The following is a 22036-nucleotide window of genomic DNA, read 5'->3' as shown; positions in this document are numbered from 1 at the left end:
ACTGATGAGATTCAGCGCTGCCTCCAGTGTGCCAGTGCAGTCTTGGGCCGCCTGAGGAAAAGAGTGTTCGAAGACCAGGCCCTCAAATCTACCACTAAGCTCATGGTCTACAGGACTGTAGTAATACCCGCCCCTCTGTATGGCTCAGAGACATGGACCATGTACAGTAGACACAAGATCCTAAAAAATCCCCTGGGAGGACAGACGCACCAACATTTGCGTCCTCGACCAGGCCAACATCCCCAGCACTGACCACACTTGATCAGCTCCGCTGGGCAAGCCACATTGTCCGCATGCACGAGACTCCCAAAGCAAGCGCTCTCTCGGAACTCCTTCATGGCAAACAAGCCAAAGGTGGACAGAGGAAACATTACAAGGACACCCTCAAAGCCTCCCTGATAAAAGTGCAACATTCCCATTGACACTTGGGAGTCCCTGGCCAAAGACCGCCCTAAGTGGAGGAAGTGCATCCGAGAGGGCGCTGAGCGCCTCGAGTCTCATCGCCAAGTGCATGCAGAAAACAAGCGCACGTGCGGCAAACTTGTCCCACCCACCCTTACCCTCAACGACTATCTGTCCCACCTGTGGCTCTCGTATTGGACTGTTCAGCCACCTAAGGACTCATTCTAAGAGTGGATGCAAGTCTTCTTCGATTCCAAGGGACTGCCAATGATGAAGATGATGATGACGACGGCAGCTCTTGACGGCTTCTGAAATGGCTTAGCAAATCAATCAGTTGTGTACAGCGGCTCACCACCACCTTCGAGGGCAATGAGATGTGGCCTTGCCAGCGACGCCCACATCCCATGAATGAATAAAAAAAAAAGATGGAATAGAAAACCCAAGTTTGCTGATGACACAGATATTCGATATTCTAAGCAGTGTAAATTACAAAGAAACATTAAGCAAATGGGTAAAACTGTGGCAAATGGATTTCAATGTGGGCAAATGTTAGGTCAGAATACTTACTAAATGGTGAAAAGCTAGAAACAAGAGTCTCCAGAGACTTGGGATCCATGTATATGGATCATTAAAATGTCATGGATAGGTACAGAAAATAATCAAAAAAACTAATGGAATGCTATCCTTTATATCTAGAAGACTAGAATACATGGGGGTAGAAGTAATGCTGCAGCTAAACCACACCTGGAGTACTATGTTCAGTCCTGGGCACCACACCAGAGGGATATATTGGCCTTGGAGTGCAGCGTAGATTTACCACAATGATACTTGCACTCCAAGGGTTAAATTACATGGAGAGATTACAGAAACTACTGTTGCATTCCCTGGAATTTAGAAGGATAAGGGGCAATTTGATCAAAGTTTTCAAGGTATTATGGGGAACTGATTGGGTAGATAGAAACTATTTCCGCTGGTTGGGGAGTCTAGGACTTGGGGGCATAGTTTAAAAATTAGAGCCAGGCCTTTCAGGAGTGAAGTTAGTAAACACTTCTAAGCGCAAAAGGTGGTAAAATTTTGGAATTCTCTTCTGCAAACAGCAACTGATGTTAGGTCAATTGCTAATTTTAAATCGGAGATTGATTGATTTTTGTTAATCAAAGGTATTAAGGGATATGGAGTTAGATCAAAGATCAATCATGATCTCATTGAATGTTGAAATAGGCTTGAGGGGTTAAATGGCCTACTCCTGATCCTACGTTTCCCTCCCCTTTTTCCTTCACTCTTGATGGGAAAGCAAAATTCCACCCCAGAGCAACAAAACCAAGATTAGGAACTCACCATGCTGGGAATCATTAGTGCATACTTGCATACTTCTGTGCCATATCACAATAAATAAATAAAAAGCTTGTATAGGTCAGGAGTGACTGTTCAGTTACAAGAGAGAAGATAAACTGCAGAATATTTTCATATGACTCATGTTTTCCATTGTAAGAGGCTGCTAATTTCAGGAGCAAAGTAAACGTGACTAAAAAGTAGTGGATTGGAGGTAGAAAACATTAATAGACTATTTGTGTTTGGTGCTGCTCTGGTGATTACTCCCCTGCCAAAACTGGATTAACACAATATTTGCTTTTTTAAGGTCATTTACGAGGAAGTCGTGCAGCACTTTGTAACTGCAGTCAAATCAATAATAAACAAATTAATTAAAAGTACCGCCAGACCCACAAATATTGCTTAGAGGGGAAAGAAATTCTTCAACATCTCTTTTTCCTCGGCCACTGCAGAGCTGGAAGACTACACTGTAGACTTGCAAATCTGCATTTACAGCCTACAGCATGGTTTGGTATTCAACTGCTTGTCTACTCAAAACAAAAAAACGGGCTACAATGTAGGAACTGCCGCATGATATATTTGTGATTACTACCAAGAGTCTGAGGACTTGCAGGGCATTAAAGATAATTTGGCATTTGCTCTGCTGCCGCTCAGTTATTTTCAACCAAATTGCACTAAATAGCCAAATAAACAAACGTTGACATTGATACCAGTTAAGTGTGTAGTTAGCCACTGGAGACGTGTTAAATGATTATTACAACTGCACTGTGATTGGATGAGTTTCTTCATTTCTCTTGACAAAATTGTTTTCTCAGAAATTGCAATTTTTAGTTTGGTGTGTTTCTTTGTTTTAGTTAGTAGTCCATTCATTTCAACCTTTTATAGGAAACAGATAATTAGGTAATTAGTGTGCAATTTTCAGCATTTAAAGTCTCTGTTGTTGTATAAAATAGAACAGGTTGTATATATAAGCACTTGAGTGTTAGTTTCCATGGTCTGAACAGGAAATTGTATATTTAATTTAAAAAGAAAAAACAAACAGCAAGTTAAAAAGTAGTAACTTTATTGCTGTGTAATTGAAAACAAATTTGTAACCGAGTTTCACTGCAGTTCCTCATTTTTATCAGTCTCACAATTCACTAAACAGAACTGTATAAACAACGTGAATCTAGCGTTAAATCATAATTCATCGGAGGGGTACATCACCATTTTCAATTAGCTCCTGCTGAAAGGCTGGTCTTTTCATTCTGCAAAAAACAACAGCAGTATGGTTTCTTAAATATAGATCCAAAGTAAAAACAAAATACAGGGTAGCACATTATATGAAAAGATTGCAATCTCCCTATCGGGAGCCCTCTTAAAACGATAAAATTAAGACTTATGAATATTCTTTTATTTTGTAGCACACATATTACAGTTTAAAAAAAGTGAATGCTAATGACATCCCGTGTACGGATGAGATGCACGGAGTTGGAGAAAATGAATTAATATTGATACTGCCATTTAACACAGCACTGCTGCATCAACTGTTTGTTAGGCTAACTTCCTTAGTTTCACAATCAGTAACCTTCTCAAGACAATAGTTCAAAAATCTTTGCATTTGTCCTATAACAAGAAAAAAAAGTGGACACAATTGAACAGAAAAAGTTCTGAAGATGGCTATTAACTTAACAATTATCAAACAAGGGCAAGTGCATCTCGAGGATATCTTCATACAAATCTCCTTCAAAACAAGAGATTCTGCACACTGATACAAAGTGTGCATCAAAATTTACCAAGTAAAAATGTATAATCCACTCATTTTGAAGTCCAGTTTCAACATTAGCCAGGGCACGCCATTAAATGTTTAGCAGTGTTGAGGATCAATAAATTGGTCAGTTTTGGGGTAAAAAGACTTTTCTTCAAGGTGGATTCCCTGAAATAAGAAATCGACACCAGCCCTTATAACGACCACAGAATTAATCAGACGAAACCTTGGATTCACTTTACAAGCTTTATTCAAGCATATGCAGGGGAAGCATTACAATCTTAGCCACCTAAGACAGGACCTTCCCCGAATGATGGTTTCAGTTATACAGTTTCCGAGGCGCGAGGTCCTCGCGTACAATCATCTACGACCACTGGTTGGCCTACAACTTATCAGCGACGCTACATTGATTCGTTAACCACTCAGCAGCCAGCCTGATGAGGGTTTCGCAGCATCTCCATCCCCATCTCTCCATAGCATGTGGAGCCAACCTCAATCTATTGGAATGTGTTGTTCTACAGTTTTAACCTTGCTCTGCAGTTTTTAAAGATAAGAACACAAGCACGAGCTACGCCCTTTAACCTGATTTCATGCCATATCCTTATTTCAGTCTTAAGTATACTTTTTAACCCCCTTACAGTCAGTAATGCTTTAGAGAAAAACTCCGCCCATCCGTTCATTCCCCCCCCCCCCTCCCCCGACACACCCATCCACCCCATTAAATTTAGAAAGGGGAAAATGAATAGCTTGTTGAAAACAGGACTCAGACAAATTATCTATTTAACAGGGAAGATGATGCGGAAATGCTTAACTTATGGATGAACTGAAGCTTACAAAATAAAATCCAATTGCTCTCAATCAACATCATGACCAAAATCCATTCAAAAAAGGGTATTTTCAGATCTACTCCCATATATAAAGAAACTGCATTATTTTCCAGGGAAAATTCTCTCTCCAAGATCCATCTTATTTTCTCTCCTATTCCTTCTAGGTTTTCCCTCGTCACATACCATCTGCAACACCACTGCTCTGAAATCGGCCAATAGTTGATGCTTAATGGCAGACTATGGTGGAGTCTCTTAAAAGGGGAAGTGCAACAGTTAAAGTAACCCAAAATTTATTTTTACTACAACTTATCTTTGCCTTGGTCTTTGGAGGTTTCCTAGACTTCAAGTTCTAAACAGCTCCAGGAGTAAATCCAGAAGATCCAACATAAAGTACCCAAAACCACTGTTCCTCAGCTGAAATTGAGGTTCCAGTTGTTGCGGAGACAGCAAGAGGTGGGAAATCTTGAACAAGCATAGAGATAAACTGGTATCAACTGCAGATTGACAGGAATATACAACTTGCATTCTGCTTATTTAAAAAATGAGTACTAGCATATGAGCACACATTTACCCATTAATGGAGAAAAATTAATAGGACAGGTCAGAGCAAATCCTTTTATACTGTGCAGAAGCAGGCAGTCACATTGGAGACAGCTCTGATGCAACAATTTTCTGAAAAAGAATGTAGATTAAAAAAAAAGTGAACAGGTAACAGCATGTGGAGTTGATTACAAATCACCATGTACTAAATGTGTACACGGGCAAATTTCTAAAAACTTTTCCCACTGATGCATGCATCTTCTGGAATTATGGTCATCTCCAATTTGGCTTATTAAGGATTACAAGTAATTCAAACTTTCTGAATGTTTTCAACAGAAACAATTAAACATTTGCAAATCATTTTCTTCAGGCATCAACATATTATAGAATCACAAGAACATAAGAAATAGGAGCAGGAGTAGGCCATACGGCCCCTCGAGCCTGCTTCGCCATTTAACACGATCATGGCTGATCTGATCATGGACTCAGGTCCACTTCCCTGTCCGCTCCCCATAACCCCTTATTGGTTAAGAAACTGTCTATCTCTGTCTTAAATCTACTCAATGATCCAGCTTCCACAGTTCTGAGGCAGCAAATTCCACAGATTCACAACCTTCAGAAGAAATTCCTCCTCATCTCAGTTTTAAATGGGCGGCCCCTTATTCTATTATGCCCCCTACTTCCCGTCTCCCCTATCAATGGAAACATCCTCCCTGCATCCACCTCGTCAAGCCCCCTCATAATCTTCTAAGATCACCTCTCATTCTTCTGAATTCCAATGAGTAGAGGTCCAACCTACTCAACCTTTCCTCATAAGTCAACCCCCTCACCTCTGGAATCAACCTTGTGAACAGTCTCTGAACTGCTTCCAAAGTATATCCTTTCTTAAATATGGAAATCAAAATTGTACGCAGTATTCCGTGTATGGCCTCACCAATACCCTGTATAACTGTAGCAAGACTTCCTTGCTTTTATACTCCATCCCCTTTGCAATAAAGGCCAAGATTCCATTGGCCTTCCTGATCACTTGCTGTACCTGCATACTAACCTTGTATGTTTCATGCACAAGTACCCCCAGGTCCCGCTGTACTGCAGCACTTTGCAATCTTTCTCCATTTAAACAATAACTTGCTCTTTGATTTTTTTTTCTGCCAAAGTGCATAACCTCACATTTTCCAACATTATACTCCATCTGACAAATCTTTGCCCACTCACTTAGCCTGTCAATGTCCTTTTACAGATTTGTGTGTGTCCTCCTCACACATTGCTTTTCCTCCTATCTTTGTATCATCAGCAAACTTGGCTACGTTACACTTGGTCCCTTCTTCCAACTCATTAATATAGATTGTAAATAGTTGGGGACCCAGCACTGATCCCTGCGGCACCCCACTAGTTACTTATTGTCAACACGAGAATGAACCATTTATCCCGATTCTCTGTTCTCTGTTAGTTAGCCAATCCTCTATCCATGCTAATATATTACCCCCAACCCAGTGAGCTTTTATCTTGTGCAGTAACCTTTTATGTGGCACCTTGTCAAATGCCTTCTGGAAGTCCAAATACACCACATCCACTGGTTCCTCTTTATCCATCCTGCTCGTTACATCCTCAAAGAATTCTAGCAAATTTGTCAAACATGACTTCCCCTTCATAAATCCATGCTGACTCTGCCTGACTGAATTATGTTTTTCCAAATGTCCTGCTACTGCTTCTTTAATAATGGACTCCAACATTTTCCCAACCACAGATGTTAGGCTAACTGGTCTATAGTTTCCTGCTTTTTGTCTGTCTCTTTTTTTTTTAAAAATAGGGGTGTTACATTTGCAGTTTTCCAATCTGCTGCAACCTCCCCAGAATCCAGGGAATGTTGGTAAATTACAACCAATGCATCCACTATCCCTGCTGCTACTTGTCTTAAGACCCCAGGATGCAAGCCATCAGGTCCAGGGGATTTATCCGCCTTTAGTCCCATTATCTTAGAGTACCACCTCCTTAGTGACTGTGATTGTGTTAAGTTCCTCCCCCCTATAGCCCCTTGACTATCCATGTTGGGATATTGTTAGTGTCCTCTACCGTAAAGAGTGATACAAAATACTTGTTCAGAGTTTCTGCCATCTCCATGTTCCCCATTACTAATTCCCTGGTCTCGTCTTCTAAGGGACCAACATTTACTTTAGCCACTCTTTTCCTTTTTATATACCTGTAAAAACTCTTGCTATCTGTTTTTATATTTTGTGCTAGTTTACTTTCATAGTCTATCTTCCCTTTCTTAATCATTTTTTTAAAGTAATTCTTTGCTGGCTTTTAAAAGCTTCCCAACCTTCTGTCCTTCCACTAGTTTTGGCCACTTTGTATGCCCTTGTTTTTATTTGGATACCGTCCTTCATTTCTTTAGTTAGCCACGGATGGCTATCTTCTTTTACACCCTTTCCTCCTCACTGGAATATATTTTTCTTGAGAGTTGTGAATATCTCCTTAAATGTATGCCACTGTTCATCAACCATCCTACACGTTAATCTATTTTCCCAGTCCACTTTAGCCAACTTTGCCTTTATACCTTTGTAGTCTCCTTTATTTAAGCTTAGTACGCTGGTTTGAGATCCAACTTTCTCTCCCTCCATCTGAATTTGAAATTCAACCATGCTATGATCGATCACTCATTCCAAGGGGATCCTTTACTAGGGCAGGGGAGGCGGCCGTTTGACTCATTGTGTTTTGCCAGCCGTAAGAGCTATCCAGCCTAATCCCACTTTCCAGCTCTTCATCCGTAACACTAGTTTATAAGGCCTACCTAATTCTATAATATGCTGTATAATTTAGGTTTGTTTTCTTTAAACTGGTAAAGCAAGTTTGAAGTAACATAAACCTGTTATATAGACAGTAATTCTCACAAATAAGAGACAGTTATTGAGTTAATAGCAACTAACAGTAAATGTTTAACAGTTATTAGTTACAAGGAGTCAAGACATGGAGAAACATTGTGTATCAGATTTTCATATCTGAAAAGGTACACAAGTAGAATAGAAAAAAATATCGAATGATTTATTTCAAAGGTGCGTGGGCATCTTTGCATTGAATGAAACAACCAATTTAGATTGTGGCCTAAATGCTGATGTGTTTGATAATAACGCTCCTGGACATCAGCTCATTTGAAATTTTAGTCCAAATAAATACATTTTTATCTTGCTGGACACTCAGAACAAGCAGAAATCCACATGATTTTTTCTATCAGATGGGTAAACGGCAAAGGTAATCTTCATTGTTCCAGCAAAAATATGTGCCAAGTTGCAAAAGTATTTGTTCATATTTTATTACAAATCATTAATCACATTTACCTTTGTCATATTCATTGAAGAATCAGCCTAGGATCTAGCATCCCTTCAAACAGCTACCAGAATATGTAGACATGGTCATCAGCTGTAATCATTTATAATGTGCAAAATTAATCACTAAAGAAAGAAAAAATTTGGTCAAACATTTTATAAACTTTTAATGCATCCAACAAATCTTAATTACAACAGACATCTGAAAAAGCATTAACCCTTTCCTAGAGTTCACTACATTGCAGCGAACAAATCTAAGCCCAATTAGGTACCAAGCAGATATTCATATGGTACTAATATAGTTGGATCACTTGTAGGATTTTATAAAATATACAAAGGAATGCAAATATCTATGAAATTATGCGCACAACTTTCTTCCATTTTAAATATATAAATACGAGAAGCTTTTAAGAAAAGCTGGCCAAGCTAACAAGGGACTTTTACAACTATTTCAAAATGTTCAAAATCAGATCCAAACACAAGTTGAGAAAATGTAGCAACACAACAACATCCCAAGATTCTGGTGATGGGGATTAAAGTTTCAATTTTAACAAACTACAAAATGCAGCATTTCTTATTTTTGACAACTCTTCTACATATTAATATTCATAATGAGAAATGGTAGCTATGCAACAGCCAATGTGAGCTCACTAAACCTTCTGAAGTCTAGATATCATGCTATCTAAATACACTGTTGAGGCTACAGCTTCATTTTTAAATAACATTTTTCAACATTCAAAACAAATTTCAAATCCAACCTATGTGTTTCATTAATGTACTCCATTTTGGTAAAATCAGCTAGTTAGTCCCAATTAAATCGGGGATTTTATAAAAAGACACCCAAGCTCTAGTACTGCAATTTATCATCAATCTTTAAGCATAATATGCCCATTGTATTACACTCACTCACCCCAACCTCAAACTTTAGGAAAACTTTTGTATATTAGATACATTTTAGTATGAATTACAATTTCTGAAGTCTTCAGAAATTACTCTTCTACATCTAAAAAGACCTCCTAGTTTTTAAAATTTCCAACAGAACTTGAATATAAAATACTTGATATAATTAAATTCAACTTTTCTATTATAATACATGAACTATAAGAAATGCTGACCACATTTTTTTAGTAAACTAGTCGATCTGCTGTGTCATTGCACAGATGGGAGTCAAAACTAAATCCAGTATTAAGCTCAAACAAATTAGAAATAAACAAGATAACTGGACTCAGTTAGGGGAGGGGAGAGAGAAAAGCAGTAGAGGATGACACAGGTAAAGGAGAGAAGAGGATGACACAGGTAAGGAAGGAGAGAGATTAACATAGAAACACAGAAAATAGGAGCCATTCGGCCCTTCGAGCCTGCACCGCCATTCAATATGATCATGGCTGATCCTCTACCTCAACACCATATTCCCGCTTTCCCCCCCATACCCCTTGATGCCTTTTGTGTCTAGAAATCTATCTATCTCCCTCTTAAATATATTCAGTGACTTTGCCTCCACAGCCTTCTGTGGTAGAGAATTCCACAGGTTCACCACCGAGTGAAAATAATTCTCATCTCCATCCTAAATTTCCTACACCGTATCCTGAGATTGTGACCCCTTGTTCTAGACTTCCCAGTCAGGGGAAACATCCTCCCTGCATCCAGTCTGGGGAAACATCCTCCCTGCATCCAGTCTATGCAACCCAGTCAGAATTTTATACATTTCGATAAGATTCCCCCCTCATTCTTCTAAACTCTAGTGAATACAGGCCTAGTCGACCAATCTCTCCTCATACTACAGTCCTGCCATCCCAGGAATCAGTCTGGTGAACCTTCACTGCACTCCCTCCGTGGCAATATATCCTTTCTTGGGTAAAGAGACCAAAACTGCACACAATACTCCAGGTGCGGTCTCACCAAGGCCCTGTATAACTGTAGTAAGACATCCTTGCTCCTGTACTCAAAATTCTCTTGCAATGAAGGCCAATATACCATTTGCCTTCCTAACTGCTTGCTGCACCTGCATGTTTGCTTTCAATGACTGGTGTACAAGGACACCCAGGTCCCCCTGTATATCGACACTTCCCAATCCATCACTATTTAAATAATACTTTGTCCTTATGTTTTTCCTACCAAAGTGGATAATTTCACATTTATCCACGTTATGCTGCATCTACCATGTGTTTGTCCACTCACTCAACCTATCTAAATCACCTTGCAGCATCTTTGCATCCTCCTCACAACTCACAATTTCATCTAGTTTTGTGTCATCAGCAAACCTGGAAATATTACATTTGGTTCTATTGTGTATGGAGAAAGAGTCAGACTGAACACTGTGAGCTCAAAGTAAAGTGTGACCATAGTCTTTTATTGCAGGTCTCTAGAGTGCCTCTCCAACCTGTGAAGCCTCCTTAAATACCTGTGCTCCCAAGGGATTATGGGATCCCTTGGGACTCCAGGGAATGAGCCCTCTGGTGGCTGTACAGAGTAAATACAAGTATACATAGCGAACAGGTTCCCTCATCCAAATAATTTATATATATATATATATATATATATATATATTGTGAATAGCTGGGGCCCAAACACTGATCCCTGTGGTACCTGACTGCTCTCCACCCCAAAAAAGACCCGTTTATTCCTACTCTGTTTCCTGTCAGTTAACCAATTTTCAATCCATACCAGTACATTACCCCCAATCCCATGTGCTTTAATTTTGCACACTAACCTCTTATGTGGGACTTTATCAAAGGCCTTCTGAAAATCCAAATACACTACATCCACTGGTTCTCCCTTATCTATTCTATCAGTTACATCCTCAAAAAACTCCAGGCGGCTTGTCAAACATGATTTTCCCTTCATAAATCCATATTGACTTTGTCTAATCCTGTTATTATTATCCAAGTGTGCCGTTATTACATCCTTTATAATAGACTCTAGCATTTTCCCTACTACTGATGTTAGGCTAAGCGGTCTGTACTTTCCCATTTTCTCTCTCCCTCTTTTTTTAAATAGTGGGGTTACATTTGCCACGCTCCAATCTGCAGGAACCGTTCCATAATCTATAGAATTTTGGAAGATGACAACCAATGCATCTATTATTTCCATGGCTACCTCTTTTGTACTCTGGGATGCATTTCATCAGGCCCTGGGGATTTATCGCCCTTCAGTCCCATTAGTTTCTCCAGCACTATATTCTTACTAATAATCATTTCCTTTCATTCCTCTTGCTCACTAGACCCTTAGTTCCCTAGCATTTTTAGGACGTTATTTGTGTCTTCTTCCGTGAAGACAGAACCAAAGTATTTATTTAATTGTTCTGCCATTTACTTGTTCCCCATTACAAATTCTCCCCATTCATGTCTGTAAAGGACCTATGTGTCTTCACTAATCTTTTTCTTGTTACGTACTTGTAGAAACTTTTGCAGTCGTTTTTTTATGTTCCTTGCAAGTTTATTCTCATACTCTATTTTTCCCCTCTTAATCAATCTCTTGGTCCTTTTTTTGCTGAATTCTAAACTACTCCCAATCCTCAGGCTTGCTACTTTTTCTGGCAACTTTGTATAACTCCTCTTTGGATCTAATACTAACCTTAATTTATTTTGTTAGTCATGGTTGGGCCACTATTCCTTTTAGGTGCACAGGGCTGGAGAAGGTGGCGGAATAGAGGAAACAACAGAAGTCAATGAGGAGGTGTGCGGCACTGGTCCAGGCTCCATTTTTTTCAGTGATGTTGAGGGGAGACAGCGAGTGTGGAAAGGTGGGAGGAGATGTGGATGGAGATGGTCTGTGGATAGGGAAGGAGAAAAGGGAAAGGGGGAAAACAGTGGATGGAGGACAGTGGGATTGACTGGGGAGCTGCTGAGCCAGGGCCAATGTTCCCTTTAAGCTGCCCAGCCGCGCTCTACAGCTCCTGCACAGCTGGCTCACCGACTTTTAAATAGGAAAAAACGCGCATGCGCAGTATTTTGAGTGGGCCGTGCACCCCCCCAAACATTAAAGGGAACATTGGCCAGGGCCCAATTCCATCTCCGTTGTGGGGGACGGGGGTTGTAGGGAAGAGAAAGAGAGCTAATCCACTTGTGGATAGGGATAACGTTAGCTGGCAGTTTTTTGGATCAAGGTGAGGGATGGTGCTAGTTGCTTCTAAGTGAGATGCTGGAACACACAACAGTTGTTTCTCAGCCGGTGGTGTAGTGTGGAGGGGGGGTTCCTTCTTGCCAGGTGGGGTTGAGTTACTCTTCATGGGAGACAGCACCAGACGAATCTATTCTCAGTAGGGAGGAGGGAAGGACAAGCTTCAGCTCAGCAGAGAAAGAGGATTTTCTGTTAGCCGGAGAAAGATGAAGGTAGAGCTTATGCTCAGAGTGGGAGGGAAAGAAAGAGGCCGGTGAGCAAACATTTCTTTGGTAAAGGTGGAGGAAAAGTTGTCTTTATACTCAGTGGGGAGAACGTGGGGGACACTAAATTGTTGAAATCCTAACCTCAAATCTGATGTCTAACCGGGGGAATGGCAGGACCTCTATCCTCAGTAGAGGGCAGGGAAAGCTAACTTTGCCCTCAATAGCCGGTTTGGTCAAATTTCTGCTGTGAAGTGGATGGGAGATAAACAGTGGGATTTCTGTTTAGTGGAGGAGGGGAGTTTTCTGATGGCATTTCTGTTCAATGTGGTGGATTGTCTGAGATCTTCTGGAGGGATTGTATTCTGGTTCTGTTCATTGTTGTGGGTATGCAGATTTCAGCATAGTGGGGAGGTGGTTGCGACCTCATTGTTGTTCGTAACCTAATAATAACAGGCGTTGATGGGCTTGAGGTTGATGGCCATCTTTCTGCTTAGCTGGGGGGGGGGGGGGGGGGGGGGGGGTTAATTAGGGGATTTCTGCAGGGTGGGGAATAGCAATGTGTGATTACTGTTCCGGTATGGGTGCCCTGATTTCAGCTCATGGGGCAAGGGGGCGAGATTCCCTTATTTCTGATCAGTGGACGTTGTGGGGTAGGTGATAAGTTTTATGCTCAGTGGTGTGGGGAGTGAGTGGTTACCCTAACTCTACTCACCAGGCATGGGGCGTCACTGGTGTCAGAGCATCCATTGCCTAATGCGTGTTTGTTGAGGTAGGGAAGGCAAATCTTGGCTCAAAGGTGGGTGTTCGTGCATTTTTCTCTATGGATTATGAATTTACTTTCTATGATTTTGATATCTATAATATCTGCTCAACAGGGAGAGATGGGTTGTTCACCATTTCTTGCTTGCAGAATCTCTATTTTCGCCACTCTTAACTTTGGCCTGTTATGGCTCGTTGGAGTGGGTGAATTGGCCAATGAGATTAATTCTACAGCTTTGTGCTGAGGTAGGGTGCACATTTGTTTGGTCAAATTCTGCTCAGTGGTGGGGGTGGAGAGGTAAGGAGTCATCTGACTTCAATGGAGATGGAGGAGGAGGAGGAGGAGGAGGAGGAGGAGGAGGAGGAACGGCACCAACATCAGTTGGCCAACAATCAATTTATACACAATTGCCAGGCTGGGAGCAGGGGTTTAAGTTGATGTCTTCTCCATGCTTTTATTTGTTTCCTGCCGACCTCGTAATATTTTCCTGCATGTTTACATTTTCTGATTGCAATTTCCCTAGCCCAGTGACACACACTTGCTTGACTCTGACTGCAGGCAGCACCACATCCTTCAGCACCAGGCTTCCACCCTCACCCACCGACCCGGGGCCCCAACCGGACACGGACCGTGGAACACCAACTCCGTCTAGAGGTACTGCTTCATCAATTGACCCGACTGGGGAGTAACAGAGGATCAGCTTTTCGTGTCGTCTTCCTATCTCTACACTGCAAAGAAAACACCTCTTCTATAATCCAACTAGTATTAACTGAATGGCAATCAATATGGATTTTTAAATAGACAATAAACAAGCCATAATCCAAAGTTTCTACCAAACAGTTTTCTTTTGGTGCACGTTTTTTTTTTAATACATTTGAGGGAAATTGTGGAAGAAAAATACGAAGCCTACAACTGAAATAGAAAACCAGAGGAAAAGACTTCTTAATTCAAGCTTTTTTCCAAAAAAAGCATATATTATATATTTTTTATGGCAGCAATGGCTCCACAGAATGACGACACAGAATCTATGCAACAACTTTATTTATAATAGCACCGTTAACGTAGTGAAACATCCAAGGCGTTTCACAGGAATATTATGAGATAAACAATTTGTCATTGAGCCGCACAAGTAGAAATTAACGCAGGTGACCAAAAGCTTGGTCAAAGAGTTATGTTTGAAGGAGCATCTATAAAGAGATAGTGGATGCTTTGGTTGTCATCTTCCAAAATTCCATAAATTCTAGGACAGTTCCCGCAGATTGGAAGGTAACAAATGTAACTCCACTATTTAAGAGAGGGAGCAAGAAAATGGGGAACTACAGACCAGTTACATCAGTAGTAGGGAAAATGCTAGAATCTATTATTAAGGGCATAGTAACAGGGCACTTCAAAAATAATAATAGGATTGGGCAGAGTCAACATGGATTTATGAAAGGGAAATCATGTTTGACAAATCTGTTGAGTTTTTTGAGATTGTAACTAGCAGAATAGATAAGGAGGGGGCGGGGGGACCGAGTGTATGTGGTGTATTTGGATTTTCAGAAGGCATTCAATAGGTGCCACAAGAGGTTATTGAATAAAATTAGGGCTCATAGGATTGGGAGTAATATACTAGCATGGATTGAGGATTGGTTAACGGACAGAAAATGAGAGTAGGAATAAACTGGTCATTTTTGGGATGGCAGGCTGTAACTAGTGGGGTGCTGCAAGGATCGGTGCTTGGGCCCCAGCTAGTCACAATCTATATCAATGATTTGGATGAGGGGACCAAATGTAATATATCCAAGTTTGCTGATAATACAAAACTAGGTGGGAAGAAGAACATAAGAATTAGGAACAGGAGTAGGCCATCTAGCCCCTCGAGCCTGCTCCACCATTCAACAAGATCATGGCTGATCTGGCCGTGGACTCAGCTCCACTTACCCGCCACTCCCCATAACCCTTAATTCCCTTATTGGTTAAAAAATCTATCTATCTGTGATTTGAATACATGCAATGAGCTAGCCTCAACTGCTTCCTTGGGCAGAGAATTCCACAGATTCACAACCCTCGGAGAAGAAATTCCTTCTCAACTCGGTTTTAAATTGGCTCCCCCGTATTTTAAGGCTGTGCCCCCTAGTTCTAGTCTCCCCGACCAGTTGAAACAAGCTCTCTGCCTCTATCTTGTCTATCCCTTTCATTATTTTAAATGTTTCTATAAGATCACCCCTCATCCTTCTGAACTCCAAGGAGTAAAGACCCAGTCTACTCAATCTATCATCATAAGGTAACCCCCTCATCACCGGAATCAGCCAAGTGAATAGTCTCTGTACCCCCTCCAAAGCTAGTATATCCTTCCTTAAGGTGTCCAGAACTGCATGCAGTACTCCAGGTGCGGCCTCATCAATACCCTGTAAGTTGTGAGGAGGATGCAGAGACTTCAAGGGGATATAGACAGGCTAAGTGAGTGGAACATGGAAAATGGAATATAATGTGGAGAAATATGAAGTTATCCACTTTTGTAGGAAATATAGAAAAGCAGATTATTTTTTAAATGGCGAGAGATTGGGAAATGTTGGTGTTCAGAGGGACCAGAGTGTCCTTGTACACGAATCACTGAAAGTTAACATACAGGTACAGCAAGCAATTAAGAAAGCAAATGGTATGTTGGCCTTTATTACAATAGAAACATAGAAATTTACAGCGCAGAAGGAGGCCATTTTGGCCCTTCGTGTCCGCGCCGGCCGACAAAGAGCCACACTAGGATTGGAGTACGAGTGTAAAGACGTCTTACTGCTATTATAAAGAACCCTGGTGAGACCGCACCTGCAGTATTGTGTAGTTTTAGAAGGACATACTTGCCATTGAGGGAGTGCAACAAAGGTTTACCAGACCGATTCCTGGGATGGGGGGATTGTCTTATGTGGAGAGATTGAGTAGACTTGGCCTATATTCTCTAGAGTTTAAGAATGAGAGGTGATCTCATTGAAACATACAAAATTCTTACAAGGCTTAACAGGGAGGATGTTTCCTCTGGCTGGGGAGTCTAGAACCAGGGGTCACAGAATAAGGGGTCAGTCATTTAGGACTGAGATGAGGAGAAACTTCCTCACTCAGGGGTGGTGAATCCTTGGAATTCTCTACCCCAGAGGGCTGTGGAGGCTCAGTCTTTTGAGCATATTCAAGGCAGAGATCGATAGATATTTGGATATTAAGGGAATCAAGGGATATGGGTATAGTGCAGGAAAGTCGAGTTGAGGTAGAAGATCAGCCATGATCTCATTGAATGGCGGAGCAGGCTCGAGGGGCTGAATGACCTATCCCTGCTCCTAATTCTTATGTTCTTATGTTAAAGGAGAAAGAGAGGTAGAGGCAGAATGGTTTAGGCAGGGAGTTCCAGAGCTTGGGGCCTAGGCAACAAAAGGCACGGCCACCAATGGTTGCGCAATTATAATCAGGGATGCTCAACAGGGCAGAATTCGAGGAGCGCAGATATCTCAGGGGGTGGGGGGGTTGTGGGGCTGGAGGAGATTACTGAGATAGGGATGGGCGAGGCCATGGAGGGATTTATAAATAAGAATGAGAATTTTGAAATCGAGTCGATGCTTAACCACAAGCCAATGTAAGCCAGCACGCACAGGGGTGATGGGTGAGCGGGACTTAGTGCGAGTTGGGACATGGGCAGCCTAGTTTTAAATCACCTCTAGTTTACGTAGGGTAGAATGTTGGAGGCTAGCCAGGAGTGCAATGGAATAGTCAAATCTATAGGTAACAAAGGCATGGATGAGGGCTTCAGCTGAGGCAAGGGCAGAGACTGGCCATGTTAGAGGTGGTAATAGGTAGTCTTCATTATGCTGCGGATATGTGGTCGAAAGCTCACTTCAGATTCAAATATGACACCAAGGTTGTGAACAATCTGGATCAGCCTCAGACAGAAGTTGGAGAGAGGGATGGAATCAGAGACTAGGGAACGGAGTTTGTGGCAGGGGCCAAAAACAATGGCTTCGGTCTTCCCAATATTCAATTGGAGAAAATTTCTGCTCATCCAGAACTGGATATTGGACAAGCGGTCTGACAATTTAGAGACCGTGGAGGGGTCGAGAGAAATGGTAGCGAGGTAGAGCTGGGTGTCGTCAGCGCACATGTGGAAACTGATGCTGTTTTTTCGGATGCTGCAAAGACAGACAAGGAGAATGGTGATGAAATAGTTAGTGAGGAGTCCATCGATCACATTCCTTGTCAAATTATGGATGATTCATGGTGCAGTGATGTTTGGCAGAGAGTTCTGTTATGCTATGGAAACTGCCTTGGTAACACCAGTATTGTTGCAGATAGGTCTTCCAGAACAGTACGACAGCCTCAACTGGTTTCTTAACTCAATCCTAAGATTGATCTTCACTCCTCTGATAGGTTCTACTAGTCACCGCTGCACCTTGACCTGGGACTGCCAGCACCTGGCTCTTTGTATTGGAGTTCTCTTTGGGGTTGCACTATTCTTAAATGGCTCCCTCATAGGTCTAGCCATTGGAGGTATCCCTGACCATCAGCCAATTGGTATAGTCCTGACTGTTCCAGGTGCAGTAACTTGGACTTTCAATACTTGCAATGCAGTTGAAGGAGCTTCATTTATCTATACTGCAATGTTTTATATCTTCCTTGTGATTTTGCTCATCTGTGGACCGAGTAGCACATTTGCTTTGCAAAAGGGAATTTTTTTCCACTGTTTGAGGACGTCATGTAACATTAGGTGTTTCACCACTGCAGTAAAATACAATTTTACAATCACACAGCACTATAAAGATTGTGCTAAATAGTATATGAACCATTAAATTCTAGTCTAGAAGTTTAGATCTACATCCAAAAAATAGCAGCAGACAAGAATTCCTCTGCTTAGTTAGTTCTACCCCCATTCAAACATAAAATATGATCTTTCACTGTAGTTGTTTTGCTCCTAACCTTTTTTCGCTGACAGTGGAGTGTGTATATTTTTGTTCTGCACTATGTCAACTGTTTAATTCGAAATCCCTTACCTGCAGAGGTTGGGGTGCCACATCAGATAGCTGCCCTGGTAAGAAATTCAGAGTGCTTACAATAAGAACAACCCATTCTGGTTAAAGCTTCATCCATTTCCACCAGGTGGGAGGCAGGATGAGGAGACTGTTTTCCAAGACACCGGCTCAGTGCAGTCAATGAATGTTATCTTGCTGGTTAAATACTATCATCTATAGGCTGATTAATGTCTTCACTCGTACTTACAAACGGGACTGCATTTGGCTGTGACTCTGTACCTTGCTAAGAATGCAATATAATTTTGTGGGAACTGACATGCCAACAAATGAGAATAAACCAGTGAGCAAATGAGAACCTCCTGCTCATCTAACATCTAATAGGAACCTGTACATGTCATGGCCATCAGAACATAAGAATTAGGAGCAGGAATAGGCCATACGGCCCCTCAAGCCTGCTCCACCAATTCAATAAGACCATGGCTGATCTACGACCTCAACTCCACTTTCCTGCCCTATCCCAATATCTCTTGATTCCCCTAGAGTCCAAAAATCTATCTATCTCAACCTTGAATGTACTCAAAAGACTGAGCTTCACACCCTTTTGGGGCAGAAAATTCCAAAGATTCACAACCCTGAGTGAAGTTCCTCCTCGTCTCAGTCTTAAAAGGCCAACCCCTTATCCTGAGACTATGTCCCCTAATTCTGGACTTTCCAGACAGAGGAAACAATCTCTCAGCATCTATCCTGTCAATCCCGCTCAGAATCTTATATGTTTCAATGAGATCACCTCTCATTTTTCTAAATTCCAAAGAGCGTAGGCCTAATCTACTCAATCTCTCCTCATAGGATAACCCTCTTATCCCAGGGATTAGTCCAGTAAACCGTCATTACACTGCATCTAAGGCAAGTACAACCTTACTTCGATAAGACCAAAACTGTACACAGTACTCCAAGTGTGGTCTCGCCAAAGCCCTTACAATTGTTGCAAAACTTCTTTACTCTTGTACGCTAACCCCCTAGTAATAAAGCCGTGCTATTTGCCTTCTTAATCGCTTGCTGCACCTGCATACTAACTTTGTTTTTCCTGTATGAGTACACTTAAATCTCTCTTAAATGTTGGTGTTTATAGCTTCTCACCATTAAAAAAAAATAGCAGCTGAACTAGGCAAATAGGCTCAGGCAATAAAATCAGCTTTTTAAATTTCTCTACCCAGTGACCGAAAGAGGGTCTTTTCCCCAGTTTGCAATCTCACCAACAGAAGACCCAAACACATGAATACACTAGAATGAGGAACAAGCAATGATTTCTCCCTCACTCCTCACACCCTTCCAGTCAGAAGAGCTTTTCAATAAACCGTGACCCACCAACAAAGTGCATCACATCACAGTACACACTTACTGCCACAATAACCCACAGTATTCGCCTACAGAACAGACATACCACATCAAGAAATTCATCTCTGAAGCTCTTGGAGACATTTTAAACAGTATAGGGGCTCATATAAATTAAGTATTGTATTACAACATGGCTGACATCAAAATCATCTCCCTAAATTTAATTGTAAAGATTTATTTCCATAATTTTTGCCTCTCCCAGGAGATCACATAGCTCCAGTTGGGGTGGAATGTAGAATGTTTCAGTGTAAGGGGTGTCGCAGTTGTGTGGGGCGGACTGGGTGCTCTTTACCTTTCCACCATTATTCATTGGTTTATATGCAATCTTCAGGGCTGCTGACGGAGGGCCACGCGGCTGGTTGTCGGCTGGCGTGGACACGATGGGCCAAAATGGCCTCCTTCTGCGCTGTAAATTTCTATGTTTCTATAATGTACCAAACCACATATCCTATTTTGGATTAATACTGCCACTTTCAAAAAGCTAGCACTTGAATAGATGCATGTGTTTCCCAATTAAATGAACCCATACCATTCTACGACTATGTAATTTAACTGGACAATAAAGACTTGTTTTGAGGTACTGGATGTTTTGATGCTGGAAACTCAGAATTATAAGATATCCACATTATAGTATCAGATGGGTAAACGGCAATGGTATTCATCATAGTCCCAGCAAAAATCCAATCCAACTCAAATATATAAATTCTTTGTAAATTACATACATTTAAAAAACCTTTAAACAGAGCAGTTTACAAAGCTCCCCAACAGAATCCTTTGTAAACTATCTTTTGCAGGTACTACTAATCATAAGAAACAAATATAGAATTTTACCTTCATCATATTCACCAAATTCACCAAAATGGCACTGCAGTAGATAAAGGACCAATCCAGATCTCCTGCATTTCTTACAAGAGGAATTTTCAAATTGTATGCATCAGAGGTCTGATGAAGATATTTGCCATCTGTAACAGTTTAGAATGACATATAAACTAATGAAGTCATGATTTTAATTTTCCACGTTCTAACAAAGAGTCTACATCCAAAACAATCGTTCTTTTTTCTTTTCAGAAAGTGATGGAACTGATCTGCATTTTCAGAATTGTCAGCTTTTATTTCACTTGCTGCTCCTATGCAACACAGATAAAATCGTGAATGGGGATACATTGTACAAGGCTGATAAAATTCTACTAACAAAATGGTTAGAATGGACCTCATGTATTGGCAATTTAAAGCTCCAAGCTTATATAAGACAGTGGTTAAGTAAAATTTAAACAGTATACACCAAAGTTAAATCAGGCATTTTCAGTTTGTGTAAAAAAAGCATAAAAGTTTTCCTTTGCGAAGTTACAACTACTAGTGATATTCAATGCAAATAAATCAAATTTGCAGATTATACCAAAACAGATGGGGTAATGCAATCAAAGAAAGCAGCTCAGAAATTACAGGTAAGTTTGACAAAATTATGTTTGTGGATAGAACACTGCTAAATGTAATTTAATTCAGACACAAAGTACTGAACATAGGAAGGAAAAAACAGGCAACAAAAGTACTCCATGAATGCTGTTGAAATAGCTACGGATGAAGTTAAAAGAAATCAAGGAGTCTTAATAGGCTAAATGCTCAATATATTCAATCAATGCAGAGCAACAAAACGAAGAATATTTAAAAATAGCTAAAACAGCAGAATGCAAATGATAATCAAACTGTACAGTACAGACTGTACCTTGAGTATGATATACAGTTCACCATAAAACAAAAGACACATTCTAGCACTGGGAAGCAGCAAGCAGTGCATAAAAGAGCCATGAAACTGATCCCTAGTTAAAAGGGTTTAAGTTATAAGGAAGACTGGAGAGAAATGGGGGATTTTCAGCCTGGAAATAAAGGATCTGATGATCTTAGGTACAAGATAATGAAGGGTAGGGAAAATGTAAATCTGGAATATTACCTTACCAGAGAGATACAAGTTCAAACTAGTGAAAGGTACATTATTGGGAACATCTTTCTTCTACAATCTAATTTATAATAAAGTAAATACAGTTTAATTATAAGGATTTATCAATTATTTCCTATTAAGAATAATCATATTAAAAAGTGGTTAGAAACTGAAAAGGGATTCATTTAGTGTTCTTCATACCCACTAACTTTTACGATGACATATGCAAATATATTGAAAGATTAACAACCAAGGTACAAAGGTCATGGTTCCACAGCTAACACTGATCCCAATACAACCAAAATGGCATATTCACTGCAAGTTCATTTCAAGACTTTGACCCACACTAAGATTATGATACTACAGAGACAGCTAAATGAAGGACTATTGAAGTCTCAACAGAATTAAGTCTCCGACCACCAGCTTTCCTCTTCTGCTTCTTTAGAGAACAGGGGCACGGT

General features: G+C 40.8%; 1 long non-coding RNA gene across 1 annotated transcript in view; it reads right to left on the bottom strand.

Annotated features, from left to right (window-relative positions):
* Positions 1-2780: 2780 nt before the first annotated feature.
* LOC139274718 (uncharacterized) overlaps positions 2781-22036 on the bottom strand; it is a 28819-nt gene continuing 9563 nt past the window's right edge. Inside the window, exons 2-4 of the long non-coding RNA XR_011595578.1 lie at positions 20471-20601; positions 8184-8265; positions 2781-2981 (exon numbers count right to left, since the gene is read on the bottom strand). This is a non-coding gene — a long non-coding RNA (uncharacterized lncRNA). The remainder of the gene's footprint in view (positions 2982-8183; positions 8266-20470; positions 20602-22036) is intronic.

Source organism: Pristiophorus japonicus, chromosome 1 (assembly GCF_044704955.1).
Source record: "Pristiophorus japonicus isolate sPriJap1 chromosome 1, sPriJap1.hap1, whole genome shotgun sequence".
Taxonomy (NCBI): Eukaryota; Metazoa; Chordata; class Chondrichthyes; family Pristiophoridae; genus Pristiophorus; species Pristiophorus japonicus.
Note: the sequence above shows the minus strand (reverse complement) of the source record. Positions and strands in the feature narration are given on the sequence as shown.